Here is an 11,394-nt window from a genome sequence, read left to right on the forward strand (position 1 = left end):
AGAAAAAAAAGGCAAAATGCATCAAAAGATATCAATAATAGATTTATGAAAATAGAAATAATGATGATATTTTATTGACAAATATTCAATATATAATCCGATATAATTCAAATATCCATATTCCTTAAATAATTTAAAGTACGTGTTCTTTTTTGTAATTATTATTTTTATATTATTATTTATTTCAGTCTAAGAGTTATCGTGAATTCAGTTTAAATGTTTAGATTATGGACAGAAGTAAGTTGAATACAAACATGACCATGACCATGACAATGACAATGACCATGATAATGACAATGACAATGACCATGACAATGACATGACAATGACCATGACAATGACTATGACAATGACCATGACAATGACCATGACAGTTACCATGACAATGACCATGACAATGACCATGACAATGACAATGACAATGACCATGACAATCACCATGACAATCACCATGACAATGACCATGACAATGACCATGACAATCACCATGAAAATCACCATGACAAACACATGACAATCGCCATGACAATGACCATGAAAATGACCATGACAATGACCATGACAATGACCATGACAATCACCATAACAACCACCATGACAATGACCATGACAATAACTATGACAATAACCATGACAATAACCATGACAATGACCATGGCAATGACCATGACAATGACCATGGCAATGCCCGTGACAATTGTAATGAATTATGTAATCATGCTAGTAATATCCTATTTATCTATTTTCGTTTATCTATCTTATCATGTTTCATGTTTACCCTTACTGGCCATTACGGTCAGTTTAATTTCACCTGTATATAAAATAACTCAGTTCAATACGATTTGTCGTTTAATACGGACGTATACATAGCCTTGAGTTTTGGCTAAGGATAGAGAGCCTTGAGCTTTGGCTAGAGATAGAGTCAGATAGATTCTAATTAGACTTTGTGTAGAGTTATCATTAAAGTATCTCGCATCTAGATTTCTTACACAATCACCATGACAATCACCATGACAATCACCATGACAATCACCATGACAATCACCATGACAATCACCATGACAATATTGTATTGTCTCAAGTAAGTATATTGTATTGTCTCAAGTAAGTATATTGTATTGTCTCAAGTAAGTATATTGTATTGTCTCAAGTAAGTATATTGTATTGTCTCAAGTAAGTATAAATACCATTTTTACATAACATGCATATATTTAATATTTACATTATCATAATTGAAAAATTAAAATAAAAAAAAATTCAATGGTTGTTTCGTAGTTTGAAAGAAATTTAGATTTTCATCATGAAAAGTAAGAATTAGTTAAAAATAATGAAATTTCCTTCTATTTTATAAATAATGATCTTAATATTTCACAGATTTTACTTTTTAGCAAAATAGCACATTTTAGCGAGAAAATTGAACTCTTTTATTTCATTTTCTTCAATGTGATTTGATCTTTAAATTATAATTTGCTGATTATCTTTCGAGGCACGATCAAAGGTAGTTTCTTTGTAAAGAATTAAATTAAATTTTTTTTGCGTTATTTAATTAATTAATTCAAATTGGAATATTCTTGTTCATGGATTTTATAATTTTAGGACAAAAATTATATCAAAATATGTTTTTGCCAAATAAGCATATGAAAAGAAAAGTATATAACATATTTAGCATAATTCTAGGCGAGTTTTTTAAAGATCTTAAAAATTTCTTAAACATTTTTTCTTTTTATAATGAATTATTAATTTTCTAACATTTAAGTTTATTTTGCTTGAATAACAAACTGTTGTGTCACAAAGTTGACATTTTTAAAATAAATTATTAAAACACACTTTATTCTTGACAGTATTTTGTCTACAAAGTAATTTTAATCAATCCTCACAAGTGACAGGAACTAAACACTCGCAACAAACTCTTATTTTCTTATATTTAATCTTTGCAACCTGATGTTGTCAATCTTAGTTTTTAAACCTTTTCAGAAAGACATAATTTTCAACTCTTGAAATATCAAGATCTAAAACAACATGTTGCAAAGATATAAGGAGTTAACATTAATGTTTGTGTCTGTTAACTTATTCCTGTAAAAAATTAAAAATAAAATCAAAAATTATATTTCTTAAAGAAGCTGTAAGCGTAATTTGAAGTGACCCTGTTTGCAAAGATGGCAATGCCCGATTTCAAGAATGAATTCGATAACCATGTTTATTACTTTGAAAATTGGTTATCTTCAATTGGGGTTTCTCTACAAAAGTGATTTTCGCATATCTGTACTGCAAGAAAACCATATAGAAGTTATCAGATTTTCGCATATCTGTACTGCAAGAAAAACCATATAGAAATTATCAGATTTTCGCATATCTGTACTGCAAGAAAACCATATAGAAATTATCAGATTTTCGCATATCTGTACTGCAAGAAAACAATATAGAAATTATCAGATTTTAACACTTTTAAAAATAGAAAAAACAACAATACTATCTTTCACATTAATGATAAGATGAAAATTTCTAGGGTGACATTATGAATCAGGCATTGCCATCTTTGTATGGAGGGGTACTTTAAATTACGCTTACAGTCCCTTTAAACCATTTTTCCTTCAGGATCTTAGCCCTGTGTGAGTGCTCGGTTGAAGAAAAACAAAAGGAAAATTATCTCCCAGAAATTGGCAATTTTTCTCAAAAATATAATTTTTTCTTATTTTCTTATATCTTCAAGTTAACATAAGATATAATAGATTAGGAAGACATTTCAAGTTTTGAAACACTTTATTGTCGCCCAAATTTCTTTGATTTTTTGGGACCACGTTTCCAACCAAGGAAAAATGCATAAAAAACCTTCAATTTTACAAAAAGAGTTTTAATTTGAAATAATAAAATTCGAATGAAAAAAATGTGCATAAAAACTGCAAACCAAAGGGAAAAATCTTTCTCTCTAAATTTAAAATTATTATTCTTTTTTTTTAAATCATTAATTAAGAAAAAAAATTCCATCGGAGATTTGTTTAGGAGCCCAGGTGTGCAGCAATGTTTTTACTTTCTAAAGGGATAAACTTCTTTTTAAAATAAGTCAAAGATTAAATTTATAAATACAATTTAGGGAAAAAACAAAGCTAAGTTTACAGAATTTCAAGTGTTTTCCATGCAAAGATTGCAATGTCCGATTCACAACAGAACCCTTTAAGATTTTCTTTAACGTTGAAAGAAATTATGCATCATGACCTTTAAATTAGTTAATTTTTTTTTCTTTTGCTTTTTCTCAGAAAAGTTCATTTCCTTCTGTAAATTACATTTTCAATTGGTTTGGTCAAATTCAATCAACTTTACTTTATCTGGGAGAATGCAATAGATTTACTCTAATCTAAGATTAACTTATTTTTTTTTCTTTTCAAAAATTTATTTATTGAATTTCAAAAATTCTATAACTTCCAATACTTGTATGGTAAGATTCTAGTATTTAAATGTCAAAGAAAATGTAAGATTTCACGGTTTTGGTCAGCAACACACTAACTCTTGAATATATAACGGAATGTCTTCATCCTTCTAAATATTTGGTCACAATCAGTTTACTCGTTTTAACGTTTATAAATTATAAGAATTAAAAAATCAATAATCCATAAGATTATAATTAGAATATAACTTTTTCAGAAATTGTTCGAGAAAGTTCTGCAATTATAATAAAAATTGAAAAAAACTATATTTCCTACCCATATATCTTCTATTTTCCTCAAAAAATTTAAATTCCTAAAATTTTTTTCAAAAATCATTGTTGCTGTTTTAAATTGAAGTATGGGACTGAATAGTAACTTACTTTTATTTTGTAGATTTGCTTGAATTCCCCGCATATTTTATAGAATGATTTGCTTGAATTCCCCGCATATTTTGTAGAATGATTTGCTTGAATTCCCCGCATATTTTGTAGAATGATTTGCTTGAATTCCCCGCATATTTTGGCTTCTCACCAATTTTGATTTACAACCAACAACATAAAGATAAAATTTAGAAATGCTTTCGGTACACAGATTTTAAAAGAACTTTAAGCGCAATTTAACGTGACCCTCCATGTAAAGATGGTAATGACCAAATCATAAAGATCCCAATTCAAGCTTTGTATGATCAAGTTTGTATTATATCTCAAGTTTATGATTCAGAATATCTACAGATTATTATTATTATTTTCAAATGTGATTTCTCAACAAAAGTTACTTGAGCATATCTATACTGCAGGAAAACGTATAGAAATTATAAAAGTAGAAAAACGACACTATCTTCCATATTATTATTGTGATAAAGGTTACAAGGGTACAGTTGTAAATCAGGCATTATACAATATTTGAAGGAAGGGTCATTTGAATTTACGCTTACAGTCCCTTTACACGTGACCAGTTTACTGCACTGTCATTGGTGGGAGTTCTGGTCACATGATACAAACTAAATTTCAGGATTTTTTCATATTTTAGCAACGTATTGTATGGTTGGTGCCATAAATGTCGGGCAAACTTTCAGCAGGAATACAAAAAGGTTGTTGGGTAAGTGATTAATAAGTTAATAAGTTTTTAAAGGATTGGTTTTTTTAAATACTATTTTGTCGAGAATGAGTTTTTTTAGTTTCTGGTTTTTGAAGAAATAAGTTTATTTGATAAATAATATTAATGTATGATTTACTATTTACTATATCTTTGCAGCCAAATGTGTAGACCTGAGAAATTTTAAACTGTGAATTCTTGGTAGATTTTTTAATCTAAGTTGGAAATATTAAAGGTTTTCACCATCAGGTTGGAAAGATAGAGCGATTAGAAAATTTGAGTTTGTGACAAAGACTCAATTCCTTACAGACTTTTTTTCTGACGTACTTTTTTAGGAATAAATGCACTTATTGTGGAGGGGATATTGAAGACGATTACCCTACAGGTTGGTCAAAAAATGTTTTTTCATTCTTTTTGACACTTTTTACAGGTTGTTCCAAAAATGTCAAAAAAAAAGATAACATAATAACCAAAGAAATCAAAAATAATCCATTTTACGGTTAAGCGTTTCATCTTGTAGTGTTTTATGAGTATAGTGTTATTATATTTTAAGTTTAATCTAACATACACTGATTTGTAGCAGTCAATGAAAAAGATACAACAGTATTCAAACCTGTATTTAAAATGTATATTGTAACCCATTTATTTTAAACAAAAAGAATATTCATAAATGTTTTAAACTAAATATTCTAAAAACAAACTTTAATTAAAATTCAAATTAATTCTATTCTTCAAAGTTTCATAGCATCTGTATTCAATCTTTTACTTTAATTTAATCATAACTTTTTCTAGCTTTAGAAAAACTGTTTTTGGACATCAGATATTTCAAAAATTAATACCAGTAATAAGCACATTTATAGGTCAGAAATTTCTTTTTGATAATAATTTTTTTTTCAGTTGGAATTCTCTTATCCTTTATATTCCTACCCCTGGGTATAGCGGTCTGCTGCTTCCTCAAAGAGAGAAAATGTGTCATGTGCTCCAGATGTGTCATTTAAAAATACATCAAAATTCACTCAAAGTGCATCAGTCAAAAAATGCACCTTCTGGTCAAAATCTGTCATTTCCAAAGAAAATACTGAAAATGCATTTTGATAGATGCTTTAATGGAGTAAAGACCAGGTGTAAAATACATTGAAGTGATGGAAAAAGTGAAGTTTAAAACAGTTAAGAATAAAATAAAATAAGTCAATGGAAGGTTATGCTACAAGATATGTTCATGTTGAAATGTGGAAAATATTGTTGTAAAATTTAAAGTTATAATTAACTCTTGAAAAAAAATCATATTAAAAGTGTCATGTAATGACAATTCTTATACACACTACTGAAAAAACACACTAAGAAAGTCAATCGTTGTTATTATTGTTATTAAAATTAAGCTTGTCATTTTATCTGTAAATTATGACTCGAACATTCCTTCTAATTTACAACAGTACCCTGACAAGCTTTGACTTATGAGGAATAATGAGATATCCATAATTTTAAATTTAAAATGGGTTATTTTCAATGGTGGTTTCTCTATAAAGTGACAGTTTCTTTCTACTGAAACAATGGAGAAATTTAACACTTTTCAAGCTAAAAACGAAAAGTTTTCTTTAATGGATAAATTTACAAACAGAAGAACACACCCTTTAACCCTGTGTGATGTACAATAGTCCTGTATAAGTTTTCTTTCTTGGATAAATTTACAAATAGAAGAACACTCTCTTTAACCCTGTGTGATGTACAATAGTCCTGTATAAGTTTTCTTTAATGGATAACTTTACAAACAGAAGAACACTCCCTTTAACCTTGTGTGATGCACAATAGTCCTGTATAAGTTTTCTTTCTTGGATAAATTTACAAATAGAAGAACACTCTCTTTAACCCTGTGTGATGTACAATAGTCCTGTATAAGTTTTCTTTAATGGATAACTTTACAAACAGAAGAACACTCCCTTTAACCTTGTGTGATGCACAATAGTCCTGTATAAGTTTTCTTTCTTGGATAAATTTACAAATAGAAGAACACTCTCTTTAACCCTGTGTGATGCACAATTGTCCTGTATAAGTTTTCTTTATTGGATAAATTTACAAACAGAAGAACACTCCCTTTAACCCTGTGTGATGCACAATAGTCCTGTATAAGTTTTCTTTATTGGATGAATTTACAAATAGAAGAACACTCCCTTTAACCCTGTATGATGTACAATAGTCCTGTATAAGTTTTCTTTCTTGGATAAATTTACAAACAGAAAATAATAAAATGTATCTTAAGATGAACTACATGTGATTTATAGATATTACTGTATTACAACTAGATAAGTGATTTCAATTCCAAGATGTAATTACAAGTGACCCTCCGTTTATAGATTAACAACGATATCTTCATTCTCAAAGTTTTTAACTTAGAAAATTGATTTTTTTCAACTGCGGGGTTTCCATAAAATGACTTGTGGATTCCAGAAATTATAAAGGATCTGCCAGGATCAAAGACTCGGCAGTCTAGAAAAACGACGTTATCTTCAACATTATTAATCAGCAAAAAGTTTAAAGGGACTGTTGGCGTACTTTAAGAGATCCTCCAAGCAAAAAGTTCAACGCTCGATTCACAATGGTACCCTGGAAACCTTTTTCTGATAAATACTGGGAAAGATATAGTTTATTATTATTTATTCGGATATTGTTTCCTGCAGTGGAAATGCGAAAGTTAGTTTTACTATTTTGCTATTTTCCCTGACTCAACCCCTGTTGTATGGTTACGTAAAATATTTAATATATAATATGTATGTTGATAGATATATTTACTATATTGTATATAATGTAATAGATAAATATTGCTTTATTATCTCAGTAGAGTGATATGAGCATAAAAAACTGCAGTATTTATTTTATAGATCTAAAAAGACAAGTTTATAAGAAAAACGCTTATATATTATTGCAGAAATAAATGTTTAAGATTTTAGTTTTAATGCAAGCATGAAAATTAATGATTAAAAAAGAAAGAAAATAAAAACAAATTCCTCAGTCTGCCCCTGATTCATAATTTTTATGATTATATATTTACAATCATTTACTTTTACTGATGCTTTCTGAACAGAGAAATACTTCAGGGTCTTTGTCAAACCCTCATTTTTTCTAATCCATATATCTTTGCAACCTGGTGGTTGTATTTTAAACTTGGATTATTTTATCTGACAGAACTCATAGTTTCTATATCTAAGGTCCATTGTGTTGCAAAGATATAAAGGTTAGAAAATAAAGTAAAACAACTTTATTTAAACTTATTTGTGCACTTTTACCTATTCGTCGGGGAAATAATTGAGGGAAATGAGGAAAATAAAAAAAGGGTCAACCCCTAAACCTGGTGTGTTTCAATCATCAATTCATGGTTTTTTGACTCCCACCCGTGCCGTCTTGAATGCAGTGAACGTTAGTAGATTAATCTAATCTGTAGATTAATCTAATCTGTAGATTCATCTAATCTGTAGATTAATCTAATCTGTAGATTAATCTAATCTGTAGATCAATCTAATCTGTATATTAATCTACAGATTAGATTAATCTAATCTGTAGATTAATATAATCTGTAGATTAATTCAATCTGTAGATTAATCTAATCTGTAGATTAATCTAATCTGTGGATTAAGCTAATCTGTAGATTTATCTAATATGTAGATTTTTCTGATCTAAGAAATAAAAAAAAGAAAAAGAAAAAAAAGAAGATGGTAAATTTAAATAGGTATACTAGATGAATTTCTAAATTTTTCTTTTTTTGATTTTTTGCAATATTAGTTTTTCTTAAGCATGCATTATATATGAATTTAGATGCACAAACAGGGTCTTTAAGAAAAAAGTATGTTTAAGAAACTAGGAGCATTTCTTTTATAACAAACTCTCAAATATGAGTTCTGTGTGCATAACCTTTAACTTAAAGGGGTATAGTCAATAATCACATTTTTCCTGGGTTACGCTGTAAATATTTGCTAGATATATATACTTCCATATTAGTTTGAGCTGAAATCTATAAATTGTGTCAATCTTCCAATATTTCCAGAATATCTTATTTTGTCACAAATATCATATTTTTCATTTTCCAGGTTCTTATGGTCACTAATTTAACATGTATCAAGTTGTACCTGCAATATACAACTTTAGAGCTGTACACCCAATTCACAACAGTACACTTAACTTAAACCCTGAGAAATAATTGAAAAGAGGGGTGTTAAATTCACTTTTTTTCTCTGATGGTAAATATAGTAGATAATTAGATAGTTAGTTCTGACTTTGCAACCTTAGTTTAGTTTCATTTAGAAATGCAATTTTTCATTCTTAAAACAACTTTTCTGAAAAAAATAGACATTTCAGAAATGTTTAAAATCTTTTAATCCAACTATATGTTTTGTGGGTTAAACGTATACTTGTATAGAGAATTTGGTTGCTAAGGAATATTTCTATATTTCTATTCTTACTTGAGGGTAAATTTTGTTATTTTATGGTTTATATACCGTACAATATACATAAACAGATATTGCATAAACAACTAATATTAGATTTAAATAAATATTCAATATTTTTAAACAATTCAAATATTTGCAAATCTCAAATATAAATACATAGTTTACTCTATATTTTGAAAATTCTTAAAAATATAAAACTTTTGTACAAAAAAGTCTCTAAGTGTGTCCATATTAAAGAATGAATGTTTACACCCCAACAATCCAACGTTTCACCCTCAATAACAACACAATATACATTTACAAACTTACACTTCATAACAACACAATATACATTTACAAACTTACACTTCATAACAACACAATATACATTTACAAACTTACACTTCATAACAACACAATATACATTTACAAACGTACACTTCATAACAACACAATATACATTTACAAACTTACACTTCATAACAACACAATATACATTTACAAACTTACACTTCATAACAACACAATATACATTTACAAACTTACACTTCATAGCAACACAATATACATTTACAAACTTACACTTCATAGCAACACAATATACATTTACAAACTTACACTTCATAACAACACAATATACATTTACAAACTTACACATGAGGCTTTAAGTAAAGAGAAAACTTTAATGTTGCATAAAGGGTTAAAAATGATCGGATTATGTGACACATTTTAGAGCAATTCTCTTTGATAAATTACGATAATCATGTTAAAGGAACTAGAAATATTAGTTCAAGTGAGAGTTTAATGTTTGATTCCTAACTATGTGTTCTTAATCTCTTAATCTGAGTAACAGTTAGGAAGTAAATTACGATAATCATGTTAAAGGAACTAGAAACATTAGTTCAAGTGAGAGTTTAAAAATATGAATTCTGACAATTTTCAAAAAATAAATCTACAGGTCACTGTTGTTAAATTTGACTCAAAACTAATCCATTAAAATATAATCATAATGCATGCATAAAACAATAAAATTTGAAGGTTATATGATGACAATCAGACATACCAATCTCAGGTCTCTTGAAATTATGTTTACAGTCCCTTTAAAACTTTATGATACCGCAGTTCGATCCTTTGTTTCATTTACTTTCTCATTTAAACTTGTTCTGTTCCAACTCTACCAAGTGTTCCAATAAACTTGTTCTGTTCCAACTCTACCAAGTGTTCCAATAAACTTGTTCCGTTCCAACTCTACCAAGTGTTCCAAAAAATTTGTTCTTTTCCAACTCTACCATGTGTTCCAATAAACTTGCTCTGTTCCAACTCTACCAAGCGTTCCAATAAAATTGTTCTGTTCCAACTCTACCAAGTGTTCCAAAACTTGTTCTATTCCAACTCTACCAAGTGTTCCAAAACTTGTTCTATTCCAACTCTACCAAGTGTTCCAAAACTTGTTCTATTCCAACTCTACCAAGTGTTCCAAAACTTGTTCTGTTCCAACTCTACCAAGTGTTCCAAAACTTGTTCTATTCCAACTCTACCAAGTGTTCCAAAACTTGTTCTATTCCAACTCTGCCAAGTGTTCCAAAACTTGTTCTATTCCAACTCTACCAAGTGTTCCAAAACTTGTTCTATTCCAACTCTATTGAGTAAAATTCCCTTAAATTCCCTGTAAATTATTTGTAAATAATTATGTTATTTTTGGAACACCATTTATTTATGATATTGAAGGTTATTATTTTAGTGCCAGGGCTCGGGAAGGGGAATATTATAATCCGCAATGCAGCAATCATACTTCTGCAAATTATTGCAAACCAGTTTTAATTGCAAACTTAAATGCACAAAATATAAATATTTTTTGTTTTTCAGACCCTAGTAATTTCTTGGTAAAATTAAAGTTTATAAAACAAGGGAAATTCTAAACTTAATTTATTCTTACCTGAAAGGAAAAAACTTAATTTGTAACAAAATGAAACCAAAGTGGCTGAATTTCAATTTTCTGAAGATCGAACTGGACAAAACAAAGTTTTTCAGTGAAATCCTTGGATTTTATAAATTCAATTTACTGTTCTCTCTCTGTCCCATATATTTGTAGATTTGCAAACTTGCAAAAATTGGATTCAATCAGGCTTATTCAAAGGTTTGCCAAAAACCCTCATTTTAAAAATGGCAGAATCCATCAGTAAAATGAACTTTATTAGAAAAGATATTTGTTTATTAAAGAGACTGTTGGCATATTTTCAAGTGACCCTGTGTGTGTACATTGGCTTGTCAGGTTTTCAAACAGCGCCCTTTAAACCTTTCATCAAGTTAAGATTGTTGATATCAAGATAAATTAGTTCTTCATCTAAAGGTTAATTTAATTTTTATTTGATATTCAGGAAAGTGTCAAAATTCAACAAATTTATTAAGTTTTCCGCACTCTCATTGGTTGGAACCCAATCCGCACTCACATTGGTTGG

At 28.7% G+C, this 11,394-nt stretch overlaps 1 long non-coding RNA gene across 1 annotated transcript; it reads left to right on the top strand.

Moving 5' to 3' along the window:
- Window positions 1-1,067: 1,067 nt before the first annotated feature.
- On the top strand, window positions 1,068-7,461 carry LOC111711873 (uncharacterized). The gene is made up of 4 exons (XR_002767334.1): window positions 1,068-1,081; window positions 4,452-4,520; window positions 4,853-4,902; window positions 5,415-7,461. It is a non-coding gene; the product is annotated as an uncharacterized LOC111711873 (long non-coding RNA).
- Window positions 7,462-11,394: the final 3,933 nt, after the last annotated feature.

This window comes from Eurytemora carolleeae, unplaced genomic scaffold, assembly GCF_000591075.1.
Source record: "Eurytemora carolleeae unplaced genomic scaffold, Eaff_2.0 scaffold722, whole genome shotgun sequence".
In the NCBI taxonomy this organism is placed as follows: domain Eukaryota; kingdom Metazoa; phylum Arthropoda; class Copepoda; order Calanoida; family Temoridae; genus Eurytemora; species Eurytemora carolleeae.